This window comes from Drosophila willistoni, chromosome 3R, assembly GCF_018902025.1.
Source record: "Drosophila willistoni isolate 14030-0811.24 chromosome 3R, UCI_dwil_1.1, whole genome shotgun sequence".
NCBI lineage: Eukaryota > Metazoa > Arthropoda > Insecta > Diptera > Drosophilidae > Drosophila > Drosophila willistoni.
In genome coordinates this window covers 5,084,546-5,111,084 of record NC_061086.1, presented here as the reverse complement: position 1 = coordinate 5,111,084, position 26,539 = coordinate 5,084,546, and the positions used below count along the sequence as shown (strand labels likewise).

Here is a 26,539-nt window from a genome sequence, read left to right as displayed (position 1 = left end):
TTGCTAGATAGAATATTTAAAAAGATTTCTCCTTTTTCCAGTTTGAAATCTGAAGATGAAATTTTGATACACTTGCTTTTCGTTTAATTACATTCATTACATTTCGATAAAATGTTGCAGGTTTTCATTACAGTTTTGGCCACAATAAATGCGGTCCAAGGAGAGAGCATCACAATAAACAAATTACATATATTTCCCATACCCAACTCGGGGGTTTCACGTCGCCATGTCCATCGCAATGGACGTGGCATCTCACCGGCGGCTCTCAACTTTCCTCAATTACGGAAAGAGTAAGGAGTAAGAGCTGCCCTGGACACACAAGGACAGGGCAAAGCAGGGCAATGCAGGGCAGGGCAGGGCTTGGCAGCTGCCCGACGGCCAAATTATCTGAACGCCATTAAAGTCATTAAAGCCATTATTCGAGGAGTAAAACGTTTAAGTGCAAATGCATCTTCCCCATGGGTTGAATGGTTGAATGGATGGATGGATGGCTTCACTTGAATTGAGCGACAAAGCCGCACATGCAACTCACATGCGTGATTTTCCAGTTCGACCCACTGTGCAGTGTGCTTGTGTGTGAGTGTGCGTGTTTGTGTGTCTGTTATTAGGCGCATTTCGCAAAAAAAGCACAGAATTGCAATCGTTGAGATGAGTTTGAGAGGCTTTAAAATGTGCAGTGCTTTTGCATCGATCGATGGATGGATCGATGGCGACCTCACACATATAATTTGGAGAATTCAGGTGCTCAGCGCGAACATTTGTTTAAATGGAATTATCGTTCAATAACGCATTGTTGTTGCATGCAACGATAATGGCAGACCACACACATACACACACACACACACACATGTACTTCTCCTTCCTTCCTTGTGCTCGTGTCGCCTGTAATATAATCCCATTTGACTAAAGAGAAACTAGTGCAACAGCCTCATGGAAGCTGGACTGCTGTTCTCTCCCTCTCTGCTTAGCTGCTTCCTGTCCTGTCCCGTCCTGGCCAGGCCCGGCTGGACTTCAGTGTCAGGTGTTCGTGTTAAAATGCCAACTAATTTCAGTGTTTTGGTCAAAAAAGCCATCGTGCCAATCGCTGTGCCGGCCATTTAATCAATGAGGCCAGTAAACTGTTTTTGTTTTCAATGTGCTTGGTTTTTTGTTTTTCGGGTCGTCATAATGGCAACAACTAAACTTAATATGAGTCTTTAACGCAAAGCCAAAAGCATGTCGCAGGAAATGCATTTAGCCAAGGACTGAACTGATGAGTGGGCGTGGTCAGCCAGACGTTTTGTTATTATTATCATCGGCCAGTCATCTAAACATAGTCAGCATTGCACACGTCCAGCTCAGTTTGTCCCTATGTATACGTTGCTTAGTCAGCGCAACGAATGTCAACGAATTTAATTTGCAACTTTTTGTTGTTCCTGCTGTCGCCGTTGTTGTGTGGGTGTAAAAGATTGTCGCATGCGAGTTGCCTAAATTATGATACACGGCCAGTGATAAAGTGGCAATTGCCATGCCGTGTCTTGATTGTTGTCGTGTTGCTGTTGCTGTTGCTTTTGCTGTTGCTGCTTCTGTCGACCATTGAACGTCATACGCCTCCGCGGCCGTTGCCTTACTCCTCCTCTGGGACGAATTGTGCCCATAACTAGACGTGAGACGCCAACTTTGCACTTAAGCAACTCTTACTAATTCTGCTGGCAACATCACAACAATATTTCACAATGATTAACTGCAAATTTGATTGATTAATTTTGCTATCCACAACACAAAGAAGAATATAATCCATCAAAAGAAATAAAAATGTAATCTTCAATTTCAGATTTCAATTACAGTCCGAAGCAAAAATCTTTCTCCTTGCTCAAAACATCAATAAGACGTTGGGTCATAGAAAATGATTAACTGTATTAGCTAAAGCCAATTCAATCGGTTCATAAAGTTCAACAACATTTCTGCCCCACAACGAGAACAAAATATATTACGTATACGCCCACTAAACGTATGGCAATAAATTAGAAACTTTATGAAAAGTTTCGAAAATGTTTGCTTTTATCTTTTCAACCCAAATACAATAAAATATCTCATTGGACCCCGAAAAACCATTCTGTAACATAGCAACAACAACAATAACAAGAGAAGAGAAAAGAAGAGAAGAGAATATCTCTATTTTCCATAAACTGTGCGAGTTTTACCATCTACAAGAAAGTAGTCAAAAGTCTCTTAGACCAAATGGGGAATTTAGTTGTTTTATATTCGTGAGGGCTTAGAACTATTTGCTAATAAATTATTTAACACTAAATCACTGGGCAGAGCAAAAACCAGCCTAACAAGCTGCTTCTTATCGCCAATTTCGGGGCATTATTTAAACTCGCATAAATAAACAATAAGAAAATTGAGTAAGTCTCAAGTAAACAATGGGTAAAAAACAACAACAATAAGAAAATAACAGAAACAATAAAAGGCTAAATAAAAAGCAACATTAACGACCAATTGAATGGCCCCATTAAACTGATGCGTCAAGCCGCCGTCTGGCCGGGAATCGGAACCGAAGCTGCAGCTAAGAGAGGATAGAGGATGGAGAATAGAAGGGGTACGAATTGCAAAATGCGGGGCATGGATCAGTCCTCAATTCGACACTCTTGCATATCATTTCGAAGGCGGTTTTGAGCCGAAAATTTATAATTTTATTGACTGGCTCCACGAACAGACATCTGCGAATGGAGCGAGGCGAAGCCGTCTGGCGATGTCTGCGGTCTGTTTCATTATTGAAATTAAGCAATTTGGCGTAATTTAACAACACTTTCGATGCATAAGTTTTGCCATTTCGAATGATAACAATGGGGCCTAAAGACAAGAATGGGTGTGGGGATGTGGTCAATGGGAATGGGAATGGAAATGGAAATGGGAATAGCAGCCACATGGTCAGTTGCCAAATCGAGTCGATCGAGTGTCCATAGTCACGTCATTAGTTCAATTGTTCGCTGGGTCTGTGTCTGTGTCAGTGTCTGCGTCTGGTTCGGTGACTTCAGGATGGGTCCGGCATTGCTTATCAACACGTCTTCAGTTCGGTTAATAATGGTGCTGGAGCACGATATGGCTAAATGTATGGGATATGGAGATGGTTTATTGCACTCTTGTGTCATTCATTAAGGGCACATGCACTTGAATTTTTGAATGGATTGTGCTTTTTGACCTTTTACTTGAACTGGCTACAGGAATTGAGCGATTGATTGCCTTTTTGAGTTATTGTTCGAAATAAATAAAGATGATTTTACGTTAACAAGGAGATTATCAAGCACATTATTATTCCCCCAAAACAATCAAAATCAAATCAGCCACCACTCTTAAACAAGCTATATATACATATAAATTTAAGTATGTATTTATTTAGCATGGTTACCCAAAGGATTTCGTTTTTATGCTCCTTGGACAGCACTTTGGTTTATAACCGTTTTACGGCTCTTTCAAGTAGTCACGGGTTAACTGGATACAATATGTATGATAGAGTAAAGTTTTTTTACGATGGCGCTTGCACTTGAGCTCAGATCCGAATCGGATCCATAGTCCAATAGACAAGTGTTTTGGTAAACTCGTCCTGGTGGCATTCAACACGTCGTAAAATCATGCAGCTCGTTGTTTGTGTTTCTGTTTGCGTTTTACGATCCATAAAACGCACATAAATCGCTATGCTGCCGACACGCAGTTTGGTTTGCTCTAAAGCGCTGAGCAGGTTGGGGCGGGAGGCGGGTAAATGCCAGTGCGGAGTGGAAGTGTTGCAACGCTCTCACTTTCAAATCTACTTCGGCTTTAATAGCGTTTAATTGTCGGTAGACCATTCAGTGGATGCGTTAGATGGTCGTAAACCTGAGCGTGTGCTCTGGCTGCCACTGAAGCCTCTTCCTCTTCCATTCCGCCCAAGTCCGGGTTGGAGTTGTAGTGTTGTGGGAGGTGGCATTTTGTTTACGGCATTTTCAAGTAGTAAAAATGTCGTAAACGAAATTGTTATGAATTGCGGCAAATTAAATAAACATCAAATGCCAAATGCTTATGTTTTCTTTCTCTGGGTGTGTGACTCTCTTTCTCATTCTTCCTTTCTCTGTCGCTATCTCTTTGAGTGTCTCTGATTTCACTGTGGTTTATGTCTTTGCAGCTCATTGAATCTTTATGCCTGGCGTTGATTTCTGGCCCATCGAACACCTCAAGCCAAAGTGTTTAAAAGGTCGTTAAATGGCTTTAAAACCATCTGCAAGCCACATGGAGCATGGTTAGTAGAAAAAAACATCCAATTATTGAGGAGCTTTAATCGACAAAGACTTCAGCAGACGGTCATAACTCATGTGGCCTGCGTGCCGGTTATCAGCAACTATGGCAGCGACGAGTGAAAGAAAAAGAAGGAGAACCCCAAACCCACAGCTTGGCCCCTGTCCCACTTCGTCCTTGTCCACGAAGCTGTTGTCTTTGCCTGCTAGCAGACACACGATATCCGTATACCAATCTCAATGGCAACAAAGAAAATCCATTTCTCTTGCTTACCTGCAAAGCACGAAAATTTGACCCCAAAATATCCATGAAAGTCACAGAGCGTTGAGGAAGCGAAGAAAAATCTGGCTACAATCACAGATGGAGATAAAGGGTACGAAAAGAATCCATAAAGGAGACAAACAACAAACAGACCAAGACCCAACGAATCGACCAAGACCAAGACCAAGTCACAGTGGTTTCAGACATCACCAAAGAATGATGTAATGAAAGTTAATGAAATATTTGGTTATTTCTTATAAACAATTACTTAATTAAATAATTTACTTAAATAACATGTGCTATAGAATTAGAATGTATTCAAGTAAATATGAATATGAATTTCTAATGCGCAAAATTTATGACTCTAATCTCTCTCTTTAGAAAAATCTAAATTCTCCGTTTTGGTTGAACAGGTTTATTTATTATTATTATTATTATTATTATTAAAGGAATACGATATAGTTGCAAACTATGTTTGACAAGCACTGGCAGCAAAGGCCTTCGGCTTAGACGAAAACTACATCCATACACTAGCCTGAGATTCTAACCCGGATCATCGTTGTTCAGTTGTTTAAATGACTGGGCCACTTATGTTAGACAACTCTACCGAGGACTGCAACAAGTTTATTTATTTCAATTTCTCATCATAATCTTAAAATTTCTGGTGGGAAAAACATTTGAAATTGTATGTACAGATCATTTATAAACTTATTAATCAAATTCTTATATTAACTTGAGCTGTCATCTGTTCATGTCCAAAGAAATGCGACTGCCAATGACCTAAACAAAAACAAATATTGTTCCATTTCCATAATCAATTTAGGCAAAATGAATAAATTTCTTGTTTTTTATTTAATGCTTTAAAATAAACATTAATTATGTATGAATGTTTGTGTTTTGCGATTATAACTTTTGGTACTCATACAATTGGCCAAGACAAATTAAATCCTTCTTCAATTTTAATTCGATTTTAATTTCGAGCATAAATTTTAAAATATAATTATTACAGTAGTCAAATATTTACGTATGCGTAAATATTGCTAAATGTTTAATATTTTGAGATATTGTAAATGGTAAGTCCCACAATCAGGATTTCTGATCTGATATACACCCAGCTAAATGTAAAAAAAATCATAAGATTTTGAGCCCATAAATTGTTGGTGTAAATTTGTTCTATGGCTTTGACTTTTCCTCAGTTTTCCCCCATATAGCCCACGGTGCTGAAGAAGTGCCTTGGCATTTTTACCTGGCCAAGCCTTTTTAAGCAGACCTGGGCCAGCTCGTCTGTTGCTGTTGAATTTCAACATAGCGATGACCGCAACAGACATTCGAATTGCTATGGCGATTGCGACCAAGAGCAACACAAAAGAAATGTCTTCGGCATCAGCAACATCTACAGCAACAACAACAACGACAGCAACAAGAACGAGGGCAACAAGGGAGTTTCATAATGGCTGCGACATTCATTCGCATTCGTATCTGTATCTGTGGCATGGCCTGCAAGTTGCAAGATTTAAGATTGTCAACCATGTTGTTTATGGCTCTCTTAAGATTTGTTGTTGAAGCTGAAGAAAAGGTGGGGGCGAGGTGGAACCGTTTTTAGGGGTCGGAGTTTGTAGTTCTTGTTGGTGTTGATGCCGGAAAGAGGGACAGAAAGAGAGAGAGAAGCCATCATACTGCTTTGTTGTTTATTTCGCAGAATCGCTCCAAAACGGTAAGAAACTCATGGGAAGATGCGTAGATGCCACAGAAGAATCCAAAAGGAGATGAAATGGTCATCCATCTATATTTCCTACTGAGTTTTAGTTTGTGTGATTTTGCGGAGAATATTTTGAAAAGTACAGTTTAAAATAAAAAAACGAACTAATATTTTTGTAGACTTTTGTAGTGTACCACAATGAAGTTTAGAGGTGTGACTGTCTCGTCTTTAACATTTTTATATTAGACAATGGATTTCTGATAAACCAGATTATGTAACCTTTCACTCTTTAGCCAAAGTCTTTTTAACGACTTGTCAACTATATTTGCCATTTATAAATCTAGACATAGATGACTTTCATACTTACATTCGATTTTGGTGATATTAAATCCAAAATTAAATAAATTGATCAAAAATTGAAGTTGACCAACATGTCAAGAACACATGGAACACACACACTTGGAACACTTCACCCTCACTCAACACTTTCGTATAGAACATATGCTTTTCATATTTTCCTCATGGATTTTTGGCCAATTTTTTAACTCATTTCACACATTTTTCCTTTATTTTGATGCCTGGTTTTTTAGCTAATCCGCTGCGTCCAAGCACTTTGGTATTGGGATTCATACTGAGTGTTTACAAAACAGCAGTCGCCGATCGCATCCGATTCCCGATCCGACCCTTAGAGTTCTGGACCGCATGCAAAAGGGTCACGGACATCACATCATAAATCATAAATTTCCAAAGGTTGTGCCTTAAGTAACAAAACCAAAAACAAAAAAAAAAGCAATGTTTGCTACGCAATGTGAAACGCAGAGGGAATGGATATTTTGTGTTTTTTTTTACCATAAAAAAAGGATCATAAAAAATGTTTCCCTCTTCTTTTTTGTGCGAAATTTCCGCTTGAAGGTCCGTTGCCAAGGTCAACATCGTCTGCCATTTAAAAAAGAAGCGATCAGTCGTTTTGCTATGTGAGAGAGAGAAAGAGAGGGATGACAGAAACGACGACTCATTAGCTGAGCCCAGCTCGAGGATTGCCACCTAATGCCGTCTGCACTTGTTTCTTTTTAATAGCAATCACACAAATAGCTTCACGAAATATGTCCTTGAGGTGATTTTTTATTGCCCATGGACCAAAATTATGATTTGTCTTTTGTTCAGTTTATACATTTTTTTAACGTATGAGGCAACCTGCACTAAATGGAAAGTTGAAGGAAATTACTAGGATTGCCTTGAGGTGTCTGTGGGTTCTTTAGGTCTGGGTTCCATTTTTTGCAGCTGTTGGCATACAATTTACATGGTGTTAAGTGTGAATAAATCGCAACATTATTGGCCCATTCGATGCGTGTGTTCGTACAATATGTCGCCAGCCTCCCAAAATCGGCCTCCACAGGCTGTAAATTCAATCCTTGGATGCACTGGCTTGACCTGTGCAGTCAATGCAATCCCGATCCCTATCCAATGTCGACATCAAGGACCGTGCCGTGTTAAATGCAGGTCGTTGGCTGTGTTTCATGTCTGTACTTCAGCAGCAGGCGTTGCATGTACATAATAAAAATTTACATGCACATGAGCACATTTGTGTAATTAAACCTTTACTTTATGTACTTGTATCCCCAAATGAAATGCCACCCACCGCTCCTCTAGGTGGTCCAATTGAAATCAAAAACCACATAAAGCCAATCTCTGAATAAAGAGGTAAGAGCTTAAAGTCAAAAGGTTACGATTTTGTCTATGATGACTAAGAAACTTAAACCAAAGCCAGTCTTAAGATGTGGAAAGTCATTGTCAGTTTCAATCCCACATTAATATCTTAACTCTGAAACTCTGTGGGAAGTCATCAATTGATTAAGATGAATCTTCTGCCTAAAGAATAGACCTAATTTTAAGTTAAATTGGAATTTCGACAAGAGGAACAAAAAAAAAAAGCCACAAAATTCGATTCCTTATCCCAGGCATCCGTTTTATAAAGAGGCATCTCAGATTATTCATTGAGCTAAGTGCTTTAGCTGGAATAAACTTAAACCACCAATCATTGTCATTAAATAGAGTTAAAAATATATATAATTTTTGGGTTGTTATTTTGTTTTTGTCCTGTTTTGAAATTCTCGTCACGCACTCGACAAGAGTAGTTAATTGCCTATTCTACGAGTATATAATGCGAAATGCATTTAAAGCGGCACATAATTTCAAATGTGGTTTTTTGCACTTTTAAAGGCGTTATATATATTGGCCTATTCAAATCATAATTAATCCTAAACACGCAATTTAAGCCAAATAATTACATTTAATATGGCCAACCCGTAGTTGGCCCTCTGCGTCTGCCTCTCCTTTGCCTCCCGTTCCTCTCCCATCTTACTGCATTGAAATGTATCAAGTGAAATATATGACGGGTAATTAAAATGCATTTTACATTTACGAGTTGTTTTTTTTTTTTTTTTTGGCCATTATGGTGAGTGCATTAACAATTAGTTGACCGCATTCATTAGGCTCATGTAATATGAGCAGCTATTGGATGCTAGTGATGACCATAATGATGGAGTTCTCGGTCTGGCGGTCGTGACGACCAATATACCGTCAATTCAGTTGAATATCCTAGAGCAGTATTGTTTGTTGTCCGCCTACCTATTCCATTTCATTCAATTCAATCGCAATCTTTTGCACAACTGACTCTGCAATTATACAGTCTTGGACAGAATTGTAAATCTTGCCCTCTGGCAGCGGCTCAATAAACAGGCGTTTGAGAAGTCCACACCCACGACGACAAAAGCAACAACAACAAAACTCCTTGGGCATAAGCATACACAGAATTTGGCCAGCTTCAGGATTGGCTCCGAAAAACTTTGCCTTAGAATCTAAGGCTTAGATGATTGCGATGTGGCGTAACAAACGCCATTACTTATGCATATAAAGCACACATCTAGTTACACACACACACTCACACACTTTCGACACCAACACATACACATAAAGTCGTTTGTTGTTGTTGCTGTTGTAACAAGATTTAATTTCGTAAAAAAGTTACTCATGAAATTTATGAGGAGTACATGGCGTGGCGTGTGTTCCTCCTGCTGGTTATATTTATGTAAGTGTAAGTGTGTGTGTGTGTGTGTATGGTGTGTGGTGTGTTTTCGATGTGTGTATGTATTCGCATAAAGTGTTACCATTGAGATTTATGCTTCATGAATAAACGCAAGGGGAGCCAGAGCACAGGGACAACATCAAACTGGTCTCAGCAGCAACAGGGACGGCAACAACATTGAGCTGAAATTTCTTATTCTTGACTTGCCCTTGTTAGGGAAATGGCAAGAACCAAATGAAAAGCGTTTACTTAGGAATATAGTTTATGCCGAAATCAATTTTATTAAGGCCTAGGGGTGCATTTTAACCAACAATAACTTGATCGAAAGTAAAGTTAAAGTTAAGTTTTAGTAAATTAGTTTCACAAATAAATTTATCAAACTTTTTAATGGGCATTTCAACTTAACATAAATCCTAAGAACATGAAATTTCCTACTGAACTGGTCATTTATTTGCTTTCAGCCTATAGCGTCCATTTTTTCGCTCTATAAAGCCATTTCTGATTCTAAAGGAGGCATTCTCGTCAAGGAATCTTGAAACTGAACTTGTGGCAAATTTAATACAACGGAGATCCATTCGATAATTGTTGGCTTTGATATTGGCATCTCAACATTGAGCAAAATCTCTTTTATTAGATTAAAGTTTACTTGATCGTCCATAATGTAAGCATAATAAACAAAAATTTCGTCTGATATATATGTAAATGATATATAAAGCAAAGTAAATACGAAGTGGGTTTTGATTGAACTATTTCCAGTAAATGGCACATGTTGTGCCAACGATCTGAACTATGTTCTTGGTTGAGTAGTATAATTGAGCAGCGATTCTCGAGTCAGAGAACAAGAAAAACAATTGCATGTGCTCCACAAATTTATCGCATTGGCTAACTCAAAAGGATCTCTGAAGTCGTTGGGGCCGGGTCTAGGCTAGGGTTGCCTGGCAATAATCCAGTAGAACGCTATAAAAGCTGTTTATGGTTTCGCGCTCCTTGTACCCCATAAATCGGGCAGGAAACGGACAGAAAATGAGGCTGGGGAGCTGCAACCAAGGACCAGGCAAGACACACAGGGCCCCGTGGGCTGAAAGACAGGCGTATATAATTTAGTTATAAAAATAACTGCAACAGTCGCTGTAAGATGAGATCTTGGCCAATGGATTCAGACCAGAGGTTTACTTGGGCCTTAACTTGTGGGCTAGACCAGGCCAGAAAACATGGCTAAGTGCTGTTGGATGAGTTTGAAGGCTTGGGGTTGGGCAGAGAGATTGTTGGCGGCGGCGGCGTCATTATAAATTAAAAATAAATTAAGTGCGTGTTTTCATTTTTCCTTTTGCATGGCTTTGTAATGGAAAAATTTCGATTAAATTATTTATCTTGATTTTTGCATCGCTGCATTCGCGATTTATGCGCGGTAGCCAAATGCGATTCGGATGCGGATTCAATTCGATTTTTCATAAAAAACACCGCATAAAAGTAAGCAAAAAAAAACACAACAACAAAAGGTAAAACAAGAGAAAAAAGCCAATTAAATATTTTTATCGGTTGATTGCAATGCGGATGGGTAATTTGATTATTTATGATATTTCTGTGTAAAATATAAAGCGCTCTGTTCAAATTAAGCCCCCGATGCCGTGTTTCAATTTGCCGACTTTCCGAGAAGGTCCATAAATAAATGCGTTGACACAATTGCAATTGGTCTGCGTGTGGGCCCGTGCCATTGCGACCCCGCAACGAGTGTGAAATAAATTTGCCAGATTAAAAATTTTCAAAATAAAAACAGAAAACGCAACTGTCCTCCGATCTTGGTGCCATTTGCATTTGCCCATTTGAATTTCAGCTGCCCTTCGAATCGAAATTGTATTCCCCTCGATTGGCACTGCCGCGGCGGCGGCCATGTTTGAGTATTTTTGTCTAAGCTATTATTAGAAGCATTTGCACATATTTATGGGCCACGTGACGTGCTCTTCCCCCACTCCAACATAGTCAGTTCTCTTCCTCCACAGCCATCTTCATACTCATGCTCATGCTCATGCTCATGGCGTCCGTTTTTCAATTTGCATAATCGCTTTCGATTCCTCGCACGGAAATTTGGCCTTAAATGAGTTATTTGTGAGTGTCGCCAAGTTGCGCCGTTGCGACTTCGATTCCGATTCGATTTATAAATCAATAAGGATATGGTCTGCATTTTAATGCGATTTATGGTTAGATGAGTGCAAACCAAAACTCTTGGAAAGAAATTATTCTTTAAATTTAAAACATAAAAAATACAAAATACCATGGCTTGAACTGGCCTTGACTAATCTGTAAGTGTAACCCTTTCAACATATTTTCGTGGGTCTTGGGTTATTTACAATGCTGAAAAACCAGATCCACAACCGATATAAATATTCAGTATAGAAACATATTCACAAATTCACTGGCAACGCCTACACGAGCGAGTTGACGCCGTTGCCAGAAATGAACGATCCAGCCATCCCAAATGACAAGGTAGAGCGAGGCCGAGTTTTAATTAAAACATTTCCAAACTTATGGCGAATGTTTTGAAATTTACAACCTCGATGCGTCAGTGGCTCGGATCAGCTTGGGGATAAGCCTGAGTCGGATCGGCATCAGGGTAGAGCATCTGGTTGGCATTGGAGGCGGCTGAAAAACGAGCTGCGTTACAATTTCGCTGATTGCGCACAATTGCAAAGAGATACAGATACAATTTACATCCAACAAGCGAGCAACAACAATGGCAATCAGCAAAAGCACCACAAATTTATAGTTCACTCGAAGCCAAAGCCAAAGTTCATAAAGTTTCATCAGGATGGCAGGAAGGCAGGAAGGAAGGTTCCTACATACATATTGAAAAGCAACAGAAAAGATGGCGAAGAAAAAATACAAATATATTTCGCAGCGAGCTTCTTAAAATATGCAAATGAAGAAATAAATTTGCATCCCTTTTTTGTTCATCACATACAATCGAGTAGTAGGAGAGGCAGGAGCAGCAGCAGAAGAAGCAGCAGCAGAAAGATGTGAAGATTTCAGAAGTGCAGCCAGTTCGGTCACGACAACTGGAGGAGCTGGAGCTGGAAGCGAAGATGGAGCTTTGACTCACGTTCCGGGCATAAATAGTGCTAGCATATTCAAAGCCTCAGAGACGACTGCTGGATGGGTCTCTCTGGTTTCGCTTGCTCAAGCTCACCGCAAAGTCAAAAGATTAAGACACAAAATTCTTTATATGCTAAAAAGCAAATAACATTAAATTAAGCAACTTTTTGTGCCAGCATCTCTGCTCGATTCTCCGGTCGCTTCTCTTGTCTCATGTCCCTTGTCCCTTGTCTCTGTTGTCTGTTGGCCGAGGAGCCACGGCTAAAGTTTCTTGCGGTTTACGGCAATTTATGCATTTCGAGTTTAATTCTAAAATTGTGAGTCACAACAGGCACACACTCAGATACAGGATGCGAATATGTAGCTCCTAATGGCTGTGGCTATAGCTTTGGGCCGGGCACTGTCTTTCTCTTTCTCTCTCCCCCTTGGACGTGTAGCAATTACGGCGTTTAATGGTGAAAACTTTTACTTAGCTCGAAAATGGAAAAGGGAATGAGAAAGGGCAGTGAAGCTTGAGCTTACTTTCTAGTGATTTTACCCATGAAAAGACGAGATGGAAACTGTACCTAAAAATACATATGTATATGTATAAGAGAGGCTCACATGACTCTCTATCAAGAGAAACAACGAAAATAATTGAAAAACCCTTTGAGAGAAAACTCTCAATATTCATTTACTTTGAATTACAATAAAAATTCTTTTACTTTTACTCAATCTCAATTTCGATTCAATTTAATATTTGCTTTAAATTTGTGATTTCGTGCTTGATTTGTCCTCTACTGTGAGCTTTTGTCTTGACCTCAGCTCATTAAGTGCGGTAACCCTCTTTAGAGACAAGAGCCTTTACTTTAAGTGCCGCATGTCGGATGAGGCTGAGGATGAAGAGAAGCTGCTTTGGAACAATGGCATGCCAATGGTTAAACGTTACGGACGAATAGGCCGTAAATGGCAGTTAAGTAGCCGTCGGAGTGGAGAGTTATGTGCAGCTGAAACTGATTCCAATTTGCCACCAATGGCAAGGATGTGACCATTAATGGAAATGGCCAAAAGTTGAAGCCGAACCTGCGACTAAGACTGCGACTGCCACTCTGCCAATCTGACTGGGTCTGGAACTGAGCTGTCTTAACCAGTTTTTCGAATGGCGTGTTGATGCGCTGCCAAATTGGCAGTCGCGGCGACTTGCCGAATGCGTGCGAGCATCCGAAATTACATTAAATCATGCATTAACCATGAGTTTCCAACTCCTCCTTTGGCCGCGTCTCAAGACCAATTTGGCAGCAATCCTTTGTTCCCAGTGCAGACAATGTTTAATACATGTGCGCTGAGAAATGAATTTTTATTGCCTCGAACAGAAAATGCTTGAATAGCTGCAGGGACGGGACCTGGGCGAGATGAATATAAGGATCCTTGTCATACCTAACCAGACATTGCATGAATTTTTCAGTTGTCTCTTCTGTTCGGGTTTCGTTCGGTTTCTTTTTTGTCACAGGCTGTACGAAACGCCTTCACCACAATCAGCACCACCATCTCCACCAGTGCAACCACCATGGCCACCTTCATTCATATGTGAATTGTATGCTCAACCCGATAATAACTTAATATGAGTTTTTAATCCGGGTATGTCGCCATGACTACGGTCGGTCCAGTAGTCTGGTAAATCCACTTTGATGATTAAATATGATAAAATTGTTTAATGCCGTCGGCAATGGGTCTCCCGGGTGCCCTAAGCTGCTATATACACATTATAAAATGGTCGCCGGGTTCAAACAGAAAAGGGACAAGAACATGGACAAGGAGCAGGGACATGCGAGCCAAAAGCAAACAAACAAACAAACGGGAGAATGTCAAAATTTAAGCTCAGCAGGACCCATGAATGCTTAATTGTGTCGCATGTTGCTCAATTGGAGATTGTGTGTGTGTGTGTGTGGCGTGGGCTCGGGTAAGTCCGTGACATCTTCAAAATGAAACGCTGCAAGGGTTACTCCCTGGCCCGCCTTCATCGCCTTCACCAAGGCCTTCGGTGGGTTGTAATTAAAGCAAGCTTACAGCGGCCATATATGAGACTTGATGGGCTGCTGAAAAAGGGTTCAAATTAAAGGGTTGCGTGCCGGCGCTTTATCGATGTGATTTGTGAGATTGGATTTTTGCCTGACATTTGCTATGTGGGGGCTCATGTGGGCTTATTGCGGTCTTGGCGGTCGAATAGTTGTGCCCAACCCCTCCGACCAATAACCTCATTGGCAAATATATGTATACTAATATTTCAGTAAAGTTGTACAAATTAATTTCTGCAAATTACGCATTCTGCCGATTAATCCTGGCTATCTACAATTCTCTACTTGGCCAAATTCTTGGCATAAATTCAGAGCGTCGAAAATATTAAAATACTATCTGTTAAAGATGAAAGATGTAACTCTCGCCTCTGATTCAGGCAAATATTATCGATCTGCCAGATTTCCTTAAATTTTGGCGCTTTTGTTTACGAAAATGACTAACGTTAAGACCGAGGGACAAAAACAAGAAATGTGTTCAAAAGGGAAAACATGTCGTGATTCGTTTGCGTTAATCAACTGAGCTGAAGCTCGAGCTGGCAACTGCCAACTGGCAAATGGAAAGGTGAGCCAGCAAGAACAACAGCAACAAAGTAAAAACAGAAATCAAGACATGCCAGAGGGGCTGTTGCAGGGTGAGAGGCAATGCGAAACCAAACACGAAAGTTGACATCATGGAGTTATGTGAATGGGTTCCCTTTGTCAGGCCGCAAAGTTTTCCCATACTTTTTCTTTCCCCTTCGCCATGTATACAATGGCATGCGAGAAATTCGGGCAACTTTTGTTTCAGTCCTTTGCCCCAACGCGTTCTTGGCAGCCCGACTCGAAAGGGAGCCAGGAGTCCGGAGAGGACAAACGTGTTTTTAATTACTCGTACTTTCATTGCAATCCCCGACCCCTCTCTCTGTCGTCTTCTCCTAGTATATTTATGTGAGGCATTAGCCATTGTATTTAAAGTTGTCTTTTAGCCAACAAAACTTTTTGGATACCAAACAAATTTTTGATGGGGTTGTGCGGACCTGACTGGGGATTATTGTACGTTGCATTTGCCAATGTTGGAAATCGCAACAATTTCGAAGCGTTCAATGATGCATTAAAAACCGATTGCCATGGCCGGGTCGGCCTGGATCAGGGGTCGGGATTGGATTCGGGAACGGGGCCCGGCAGACCGAAAGGGCCGCCCATGACGCGGCGCATAAATTCAATTTCCGCGCCATGAATTCCAATTCCATTAATTCCACTAAATTGACCCCCGTCGCCATCTAGCGGCATGCGGACGCACTGTGTGGGCAATAGGTAGGTCCCCACTAGCCCACACTCCCCCCTCCCTCATTCTTTTCAGTGGCTTTAAAGTTTGTGGATTGAAGTGCCTGTGGAACGCAAACAAAGTTAGGGACTGCCGAGACCTGTCTACCTGCCTATGGAACTGGTTTCCAACAAACAAAAAAAAAAAAACACGAGCGAAGCTCCTTGACTTGAGGTTTCTTGGGCCCCACTTGGTGTGGACCTATAATTATATGTCTATTACATACAAATTGTATCAATTGATAAATTGGCTACGTGTAAGTCTTCCTCACCTCAGCTCCAGCCAGCAAATATTATGTGTCTGCCACACCCTCAATGTACTCGTATTTGCCATAACAATTACAGTCGTAACATAAATTGTCGCAGCACCCAAACGCAATTAAAATAACTGTCATTGTATTGACATTAAATGCCAATTTAAACGAGTGCGTGTCATTTTGTTCCATTGCCATTCCCATCCATCCTGCTGGCTGCCATCGATGTGCCTTTGAAGGAAACCCGCCACAGATTGGATCGTCATCATCATCGCCTCTGCCGACTTCCGTTTCACTCGGCACTCCGCAGTGCCGTACTGAGTAAATATTTTCACAGAGCTCAGCCGAAACTAAATACTGACATACGAATTCAATAGATTTTCATCACTTTGTCTGCGGAAAGTTAAACAAACATCCCCCAGATATGTACGTCTGGGCTTGGATTTAGATCCAGACTCAGGTCCGGTAGGTTGCCCTGCCGCCATGTTCTCTTCTATCGATTTTCCCCATGTCCATGTCGAATGTGTTGGTGTGGGTGTTGGTGTTCGTGTTGTGTGGTGTGTGTGTGTGTGCTCTGCCATTGTGTGGAGCCATTTATAGGCAACTAACGGGATTTCCCATGTTGTGCAGTTACCCTTTATACTTTGCAGTTACTGAATCTGCGAAATCAAAGTACAGTCATATGTAAAAACGTTGCAATCTGGGAAAATCGACTAACCGATTCTGAAAATATATTTTGGGAATTTATTGGAAAATAATTTGCTTAGAAATTTCTGTTTAGTCTTCAAAAATTACTAATTACATTTTAAAACTTAAGTAAGAAAAAAACTAAACTTTACAAAACGTTGTAGATATTAGAAATAGCATGTAGAATGTAAATAAATGTACAGCACACCTCAAAATAATAAGTACATAAGCAGATCTTCCACTTGTGGTGAAATATTTTAAAGTTGTGATAAAATTATTATATGATATTCCTAAGCCTAACCGTGAATTCAATTAGGTTCAACCCAAAACGACTTTTCAGTCGGAATCAAAAAAAAATATCAAAGAAGCTAACATCGGCTATGCCGAAGTTTATATACCCTTGCAGTCCTTGGTAATAATAATTTTACATGTTCAAAATTTGTTTTCTGCAACTCAATTCATCAATATACAAACAAAACAATTTTACTCTCTATTTTACAATTTGTTCTTCTTCCCTTATTCCCAAAGCAAAGCAACGCACGCATACACATACAGTTCATGTAGCGTTGCGTCTGTGTGTGTTATATTTATCCCTGCAGTACGCGTCTGCGGAGACTCTCCGTCGAGTTTGCGGGGACATGTCCGCTGTCTTGGGGGACATAGCGGCGACACGCTCATTTAAGTTGCGGCGACATTTAACATTAGATGACCTAGCAATAAGGACAATCGGGACAACTGAGCGACAACGTCGACGGTATGTCCGCGGATGGTTTTTCGAAAATGTTTTGAGGGACATTTGCAAAGAAATTTCCTCTGAACGTCGACGGTACGTCGGCAGGTCTTCTTTGCGTTCGTGTCAGAGGACGTTCCAGCGACAATTGCGTTGAATGTCGACCGTTGATCGATGGATTTTCTTTGCATGCGGTTCAGAGGACGTTCCATCGACAATTGCGTTGAATGTCGATAGTGTTGTCCATACAAAAATAAAAAACAAAATACAAATGTTCTTTTGATTAATTTATTCATTTATTAAATTTTTATTTCACAGCAATTTATTATATTATATTTTTTATTTATAATTATTTATATATTTATTCTTAATTTTTAACTAATTTTATTTAATTACAATAAGCTGTTGATCCAGACAGACAGACGGACAGACGGATTCGAACTCGTCTTGTCATGCAGATCAAGAATATATATACTCTATATGGTCGAAAACGTCTCCTTCTGTGCGTTACAAACATCTGATCAATTTTATAATACCCTCTGGAACATAAAAAATTAAAATTTGTCACTTCTATTGTTACAATTTATTTTCATTAAACTTCATTTGATTTATTTTGAAATGCATGCAAACTTACCTTTATAAATTTTTAATAATTTAAATATTTTCACTGTAATCTTTCTCACTGTAATCTTTGACAACTGTCTTGTACGCAATTCTAAATCAAATGCAAAGAGAAACGAAAATTACAAAGCGACGCGTGCCGAAATGGTAAATAAAAACAACAATGCAATGTCCCGTTTTAACTTTGTTCTTTCTGTCTTCCTTCTTGTCGCGTCCCGAAAACACAGAGTATGCTTGGCCATAACCGACGATGCATGTAAAATTATGTAAAATTTACATATGTTTCACATCAAAAGAACATGCTTATTTAATGATCAATTTATAAGTAACAAGTTATTGACAAATTATGTATATATAAAAATAATATGTATATGATAATAATGTTCAAATTTTTCCCTCATCCATAAGTAACAAGGGTATGGAAAAGCCGTCATGAAAATAAATATTATCTGATGCTGAATTTTTCCTATTCTTGCCTTTTTTTTTTTGTGTCAATTTTTTTCAAGAAATTGTGTTTGTTCAATTCTTTTCGAACGACGAAGTGTTTCGACGACGACATTGGATAGTTCGGGCACCGTCGGCTGGTCTTTGCTTGTCGACGCCGGCAGAATTAAATTCTGCCGACGGCGGTATGGTCGACGATGCGGCGACATTGTCGACCGGGGACATTTGGTACTGGAGGGATCCGATCACATTCAAATTTTGGGATCTGGGGTTTTATATCCAATATTATCACATATGTAAATTTCATAGCATACTCCGATTTTTATGAAAATGTTTCTTCTAGTTCTTCTAGAGCTATATGATATAGTGGTCCGATCCTTTTGAATTTCATACTTTATTTTTCCCGGGTAATAAAAAACCCCGAAACAAAATTTCAGACCGATAGCTCTTAAGACGGCAGACGGACAGACGGACATGGCTATATCAACTCAGCTTCTCATGCTGATCAAGAATATATATACTTTATGGGGTCGGAAACGTCTCCTTCTGTGCGTTACAAACATCTGACCAATTTTATAATACCCTCTGCAAGGGTATAAAAAAATATGTAACTTGATTTTTTGCATGATTTTATTATGTTTTGATTAGTAGCCAGTATATTAAAACGTCTGTCTCAAGATGTTTTTTCAGGCCAACTTTTTCTTAAGAACAAGTCCACATGATTAAAGGTAAGTTTTCTTATTATCCGGGTATTGACTTGCCAGTTTATTTCTTAATTTTAAGGAAGGTTTGGTTATGTACTTATTATTTAGGCTAAATGTGTGGCTTTGGAGAAATAAAATAAATAAAAATAAAATAAAATAAATAGAAATAACCTAACGGTCTATAAATCTTTGGATAATAGATTTCATGACTTTGTTTATATGTAAGTTTCGTAACAATTCGCTAAAATTTAGAGTCCAAATAGTTTTATAAGTGAAAATAGACAAATAGGACAGACAAATTTAATTAAAAATAACAATTTATACTGTCTTATTTATATCTGTCTATGTATTTAAAATTAAATTCTTACATTTCTTTATCAGTTTAATCATGGTTTCAAAATTGTAAAGTTAAAGGTTTCGTATCAGAAATTATTATCAGTAAGTTTTGAACATTTTTAACAATATAACAAGGCATTGCCTTGAACAACATTAATCACCATTTCAAATTTTATATCGTATGTGTATTTTATATAAAGTTATCCGATTTTGATCAAATTTGACACAGTCATTAATAGACACATCTAGCTGTCAAATATTAACTTTTGTAAAGATTGCGTTAAATGTAACGTATTTATCGACAAAGGTCACAGTTTCCGACCAAGAGCTATATGATTTATTCACCCGATCTTGACGAAATTTGGCGCAGTCATTTGGCGGTATATTAAACTCACCAACATTAACACGACAATAGGTCAGAAAATAAGAAAGTTATTGATGAAAGTCACTGTTCGTGACTTTTCCTTTTGTATGGGAGCTATATGATATAGTAATCCGATCCGGCTGAATCCGAGATATACAAACTGTGCAGTATATACAAGCCCGCACTTCAGCTATTTAGCTCTTACAGTTTGGGAGAAGATCGCGTCGATCGAATGGACGGAGTGAGGAACAGACGGACATGGCTCTTGGAACTAGTCACGTCGTGCCGATCAAGGATATATACTTATATATACTTTGTATGGTCGGAGATGCTTCCTTCCATGCGTTGCACACTTCTGACCAAAATTAATATACCCTTTTTGCAAAGGTATAAAAAGGAATAAATACATGAAGTACAAAGTCAAATCGGGAAAGGAGACGTTTTAAAGCTTGTCCCAAAAACGAAATTTTAAACAGGTAAGATCTGTTTGGAAAAAATAAGAATTAACAGAACTGCCTTAAAGGAAACCCCCTTTTCTCCAATAAGTGACCTCGAACATCGAAGGTTTTATAAAACAATAAAAGAATCAACTCGTTTCTGACAGTTATTACTTCGGTGGATCATTATTTTCTGAAAATCTTATACTGTCATTGAAAATAATAACTGGTACCATAAAAATGTTGTCTACTGTACTCTTCGATGAAATAAAAGCTCCAATACAATGCAGTCGATTCTCCATTGAAATTGACAGTCGTCATCAGCATTGTGAGCTGTATTTCCATACAGTTTCCTGTCTGTCCAGAGGGGGTGGCCAACCTACGGACACACACACACACACACACACACACACACACACAAAAGACGGTTGGATCATGAATCAAGCGGCTGCCCATAATTCTGTCGGCAGATAAAGCTATTACCGCCATGCCGGATAAGTGCGCAGTGCGCTCCGGCAACAATGTTGTCCTCGTTTGATTAGAATTTAAATCCGGTCGCTAGAACCCGACACCCACCACCGCTAGGACACCCAGCAAAACCAACCACCCGACCAACTCGCTGGCGTGTGTGAGTAAAAAGAAAGCAAAGGCCAAGCAACTCGCTCGACCATTAAGGATAACACCCCAAATGCGCTCTTCATGCCATTGCCGTAGCCGTCGTCGTAGCCGCTTTCACCATGATGGCAATGGCCGTCGGCTTGGTGGTGGATTCCTAGTTGCGACTGCTTGGACAGGAGCTTAATACAAACATTGAATAAATCTCATTTTGGCGTTTATTTTAATTTCAATGTAAACATAAACTACGAGCGCCAAGGGAACGGACACGGCAATACCAGCCTGCCAATGCAGGACACCAACCAAGTTGGCTGGGAACCAGTTTGCTCAATTAAATTTATGCATTTTATATCGCAAATAGTACGCCTTTTGCCATTTCCTCTTTTTAATTGGAATATTTACGCCTTTCATTAATGAGAAAATATTAGAATTCCGAAAGGAGTTCAAAGTGTGAAGATTTATCTTTAAGACGGGTGCTAAGAAAAAACATTTGGTAATGGATACATTTCAACTGTTTAGCTAAGTAAATTGAGTGTCTTCTCAAAATTTGATACTCCTTCGAATTCCTAAAGTATACTTCAGCTTTGATAACCATTAAATAGCAGTACACATCTTGGAATATTGATAAAGAAATCTGCCAATACGTATACTTAGGTAATTAGAATCGATGGGTAACCTGAAAAACATTGTTATACCCTTGCAAAAAGGGTATATTAATTTTGGTCAGAAGTGTGCAACGTCCGTCTGGATCAACGCAAACTCCTCCTAGACCGTAAAAGCTACAGAGCTGAAATTTTGCATGTAGGCTTGTATATACTGCAGGCGTTGTATATCTCGGATTCAGCCGGATCGGACCACTATATCATATAGCTCCCATACAAATAGCAAAGTCACGAACAGTGACTTTTCTTAATAACTTCGTTATTTTCTGAGCTATTGTCGTGAAATTTCATATTGGTGAATTAATTATACATATAAACGACTGTGCTAAATTTGATCAAGATCGGGTGACTATATCACGTAGCTCCCATAGAAACGATCTTTCGAAAACAGTGACTTTTGTCAATAACTTCGTTACTTTTGACGCGATTGCTTTTAAATTAAATATTTGTTAGTTTAATATATCTGTTAATGACTGTGCCGAATTTGATAAATATCGGGTTACTATATCATATAGCTCCCATAGGAACGATCGGTGGAAAACAGTGACTTTGATCAAATATTCGTTATTTCCTATACTAAGATTGTAGGCCGTTCTTTCGCAAATGTTAGCCTTTTTAGCTTGAACGTTTTTTCACTTTGATGGCTTTAGGTAAGGAAAGAGTTACCATAAAAGTTGCAAGGGTATACAAACTTTGACGCGGTCGAAGTTAGCCCCGGCCCTCTGGTTTTTTTTTTCAGACTGACATATTTTGGTTGTAATTCATTTATATTTGTCAGAATTATAGACCTGAACAGATTATGGATAGCAATTTTATGATATGCATAGCTCGTGGCTAGCAACCCCAAACCCTATCCCAAACCCAACTGTAAACGCAATCCCAAGCCAAATGTTACCCTAATGAACTGCTGCCAATTCCACTTGAGACACTGGAGCCAGGGTCTCCGGCCCGAGGCCAATGCCAATGCGGGTTACAACCAAAAAAAATTTATATATATAAGTGGAAGAAAAAATCAGCAATTTAATGTTGCATTTTATCGCTGAGACGCAAAAGGCGACTGGGTTGTTGTTGTGTCTGCCCTTACCTTGCTTATCGGAAGGAGGCAGGGCAGATGACTTGAAACCCAGGGGCTAGGTAGCTCTGATACTGCTGCATGTTCTCTTCTCCCCCTTTGTTTGGAACAATATTTGTATCTGTATCTATTTGTTGTGGGTATGTATGTATATATACCTTTGGCAATATAATGGTGGTGGAAATGGCAATGGGAATGTTTCAGCTCGTGACCGTGTAATTCGGCAGCATCTTTGTATAAATTTTTTATAGGTAATACACTTAAGGAAACGACACTTAGAGTCATCATTACAAGCGTTTCGGCTGCAATAACAGCCCATCTTGCACATAGTTTTCGCAATTTACTTGATCCCTGGCGTACGGCAAGGTCCCCGGCGGAGTGGCGTGGCTGGCAGCCCGGGAATATCCTGGCAACCGTTGGCGTCAAGTGCCCATAGCAGTCGATTAGCAATATTTAAGCGAAGTTTAGACCCGGCTGGATGGCATTTTCATCATTTCCTATTGACCATTACAGACACCGGTGGCATTATCTATGTTGCTTTAAGGCCAACAAATATTAGAGGCCTTCAAAAGTTATTCTCCTACTTTTTTTTGCCTCCCTCGCATAAGATGAAGATGTACTGGAAACGCGCAAGTCTGGAGTCTAGACAGTTTCGGCTATAAGTTCAAATCAAATGAGATTTTTCTTAATACGCCTCTGCCATTACGAGCATTCTTCTAATAATGCAATTGATTTCTGATTTGCACTTCGCTGGCTTTTGTGTAGTCGCTGCCATTTTTGCCATCATTGGGAGTGAAAGGGACGCTTAGGGCAACGTGCGCATTTCATAAATCCTTGCTTCATTTTCGCTACATTAAACGTTAAAATATGAACCCATTTGTGAAACATTTTTGCCGCTGCCAAGCGCTCCGGAATGGCACTAGCCCATTATAACTACAACAACAATGGTAGAAAGCAGTAGCAGCAGCAACAACATGGCCAAGCAATATTATGGCAATAACGAATGGACAAAAAGAAAAACTAACAAACCAAGAGAAGGGCAAAGAAAAAAAAATAGACTGAAATAGTCGCCCAATGTATATACTGCACAAGGGTTTTGTTTAGTCTTCCCTCTGAAGAGAATGAAAGTAGAGTATAAAAAAGTCCATATTAACTGAAATAAAGGAAACGGAATGGAGGGCAAAATAGAGTCTCTCCTCATTACTATAATATCTTTAATATTTTATAAAAACGACGTTAACTGAACCATACAAATAATTGCCATACTCGTGCTTATATATATGCATTCCTTATTGATATGTTTTGCCTTCTTTTTGTTTGTTCAACTTTTATCCACAAAAAATAACAACAAAATTTAAAAATTCTTTAAGCTACGCACTTTAAAGCAATTTCAGTTTGAAATTCATGAATTTTTACAAAAACGAGTCCTTTGAGTACCATTCCTATTCTTGTTCCCCATCGAAATCGTGGTGGTCGAAGTCATTGTCAATGGGCACGTTCCACTCCAGCAACAATGGCAGGCAACGACACAAACAACATCAGCTCATATGAAGCATATACGATGTTCGTCTCGAGGGGTTTGGATCCCGTTGCAATTACGAGTATTTTTTAACTGCTTATTGCGTTTTCCTCATCGCCATCGTCGTCGTGGAGAAATGGAGAAGTGGAGAAGGCATCGGCATCAGCGTCGACACATCAGACCGAGAGCAAACCCAATTCAATGGGGATGTATTCTGGGGGACAGCAACAAGCTAGCAACAAACTGAATTTCATTCGATTTCAATGCGAAAAAGGATCACGAAAGCTGTTCAATAAAAATTTACGATATTTATACGTACACACAATACGCAGAATGTTGGTTTCAACTCAGTTTTACTCTTACGGAGACATGGTATTTGTCTTTTTTAATGAGAAATGTAGGTTTATAATTCTATTTGAGCTGTTCTTGGGTTGATAACTCTGTCTTTTTTATAACGTAAATGTTTTGATAGCATTACTTGAAGATACGCCAAGAAAAAACTGTATGGAATTGTTCATTTTGAAACTCATCTACCCTTACCAGCATATAGAATCAATATCAAAATCCCAAAAATCAGTAGAAAAAGATTAAAAGCGGGAACTTCAAGCTTATAAATTTTGTAGAGCAGTCGCAAGTCGGTGACTAGATTTAGAGTACAAACTATTTCATTTGTTGTTATGCTTGTTGTTTTGAATGCTTTTGCAATTGGATTGAAAACTCAGTTTTATTGTAATGAATCTTTGGCTAGAGAATAGCTTAATTAGCTTACGAATATATTATATAAGAAAAAACTTGTTAACCAAATAAGTTATAGCACTTTAAAATATTCAAATGCAATCAATCAATTAGATAGAGTTTTATTTAAAGGAAAAATATGCAAAAAGTTTTAAATTCTTGACTTACACTAGAAAGAAGAAGATGGATTGGTAATATTATAAACGCAAAAGGCTCTTGGATATCTATTTTTTGTTTAATAAGTTTTTTGTCTGTTCTATGATAAAATTTTTAACGAAATGGGCTAGTCAACTATGTGGTTAGGCAATTCTAGTCTCTTGTTAGCAATCACAGCATAATTAAAAACTGCTGCATCACTTTTTCTCAATTAACTGCTTGGGTATCGTAATATGGCGACTAAAATCAAATTTATATCGATGGCAGGAATCTGGCAAATGGTGGGGTAGGAAGGTGCCAAAACTTTGCCATAGAAGCGGTATCGGAAAGGAGCAGAAGAGGTCGTAACAATATTTTCACGTTTCACCCAAGTCCGGAATGAGTTTTTTGAAATTTATATGGATGTCGAGTGAACCGGCAGGACCTCGGCATGGTTTCAACGCCCTCTTCCTCTGCCCCAGCCCCAGCCTTCCAATTGAAAAAGGCGCAACCAACAGGCGTCCTGTTCGACTCTGCGCCAGTGAAGCTACTGCCATTATGTTGATACTCAAGGCTATTAACGTTAATTTTCGTTAGTTACGTAATACGTATTCGAAGCACCTTACGCCCAAGCCAGCATACAAAAACACCCGCACCCACGCCCGCATCCGTATCCGGTGGAACGTATCAACTTCCATTACGAACCAACCATCCAACCAGGAGTAGTGGCCCATCCACTTCCGCATTCCCTTGCCAGGCATCCACCATGTCATGCGTGTGAGAGTGTGTGGGCTCTGGGTAACCCAGAAACCCCAGTCAATCTTCGAGTCTTCCCCTAACCCCAAGCGCAACCCCAACCTAGTCCCCCCACCTGCTGCCGTTCCCGGAGGCCGTTGGCATTAAAGAGATTTACGAGTACATGATTTTGCATGTTCGGTGCCCCCGATGCCATTTAGATTCGCTTAGGTACATTTTCATCCTTGCACCCACACAGGCTCGTTTAGATACACACGCACACACACTCGCACTCGACCTGCATGTGTGTACGTGTGTGTATTTGCGTACGCATTTAATGGCCCATTAGTGCTATCAAATACGCATAAATATTTGCACTTGCCAGAAATACATACAGAGACACTGACACAGACACAGACACACTGATACACAGATACATTCACATGCCATGTGGGTACGTACATATGGGTCCCCCCAGTTGAGCTCATGGGCGTTGCCTTTGGGTGCGGATGCAGAGCAGGAGGCTTAACAAATATTTGCAGATGTCAGTTTATTGTCAATGTGCTCCAGGAATGGTACTTTGGAAATGCAATACCATAAATCGGATTGCTTGCTTATGTTATCTTTATTCAAGACCAACATCATTACATAACCGATGTAACCTAACTATAGAATAATTAGAAACAGTCCGTCGACAGTTCCCGCCAAGGTGAAAGAAATCTGATCATTTTTTTCATCATATATAGT

At 39.5% G+C, this 26,539-nt stretch overlaps 1 long non-coding RNA gene across 1 annotated transcript in view; it reads right to left on the bottom strand.

The window, feature by feature from the left end:
• Positions 1 to 6,905, bottom strand: part of LOC124459969 — a 33,026-nt gene extending 26,121 nt beyond the window's left edge. Inside the window, exon 1 of the long non-coding RNA XR_006953928.1 lies at positions 6,579 to 6,905. This is a non-coding gene — a long non-coding RNA (uncharacterized LOC124459969). The remainder of the gene's footprint in view (positions 1 to 6,578) is intronic.
• Positions 6,906 to 26,539: the final 19,634 nt, after the last annotated feature.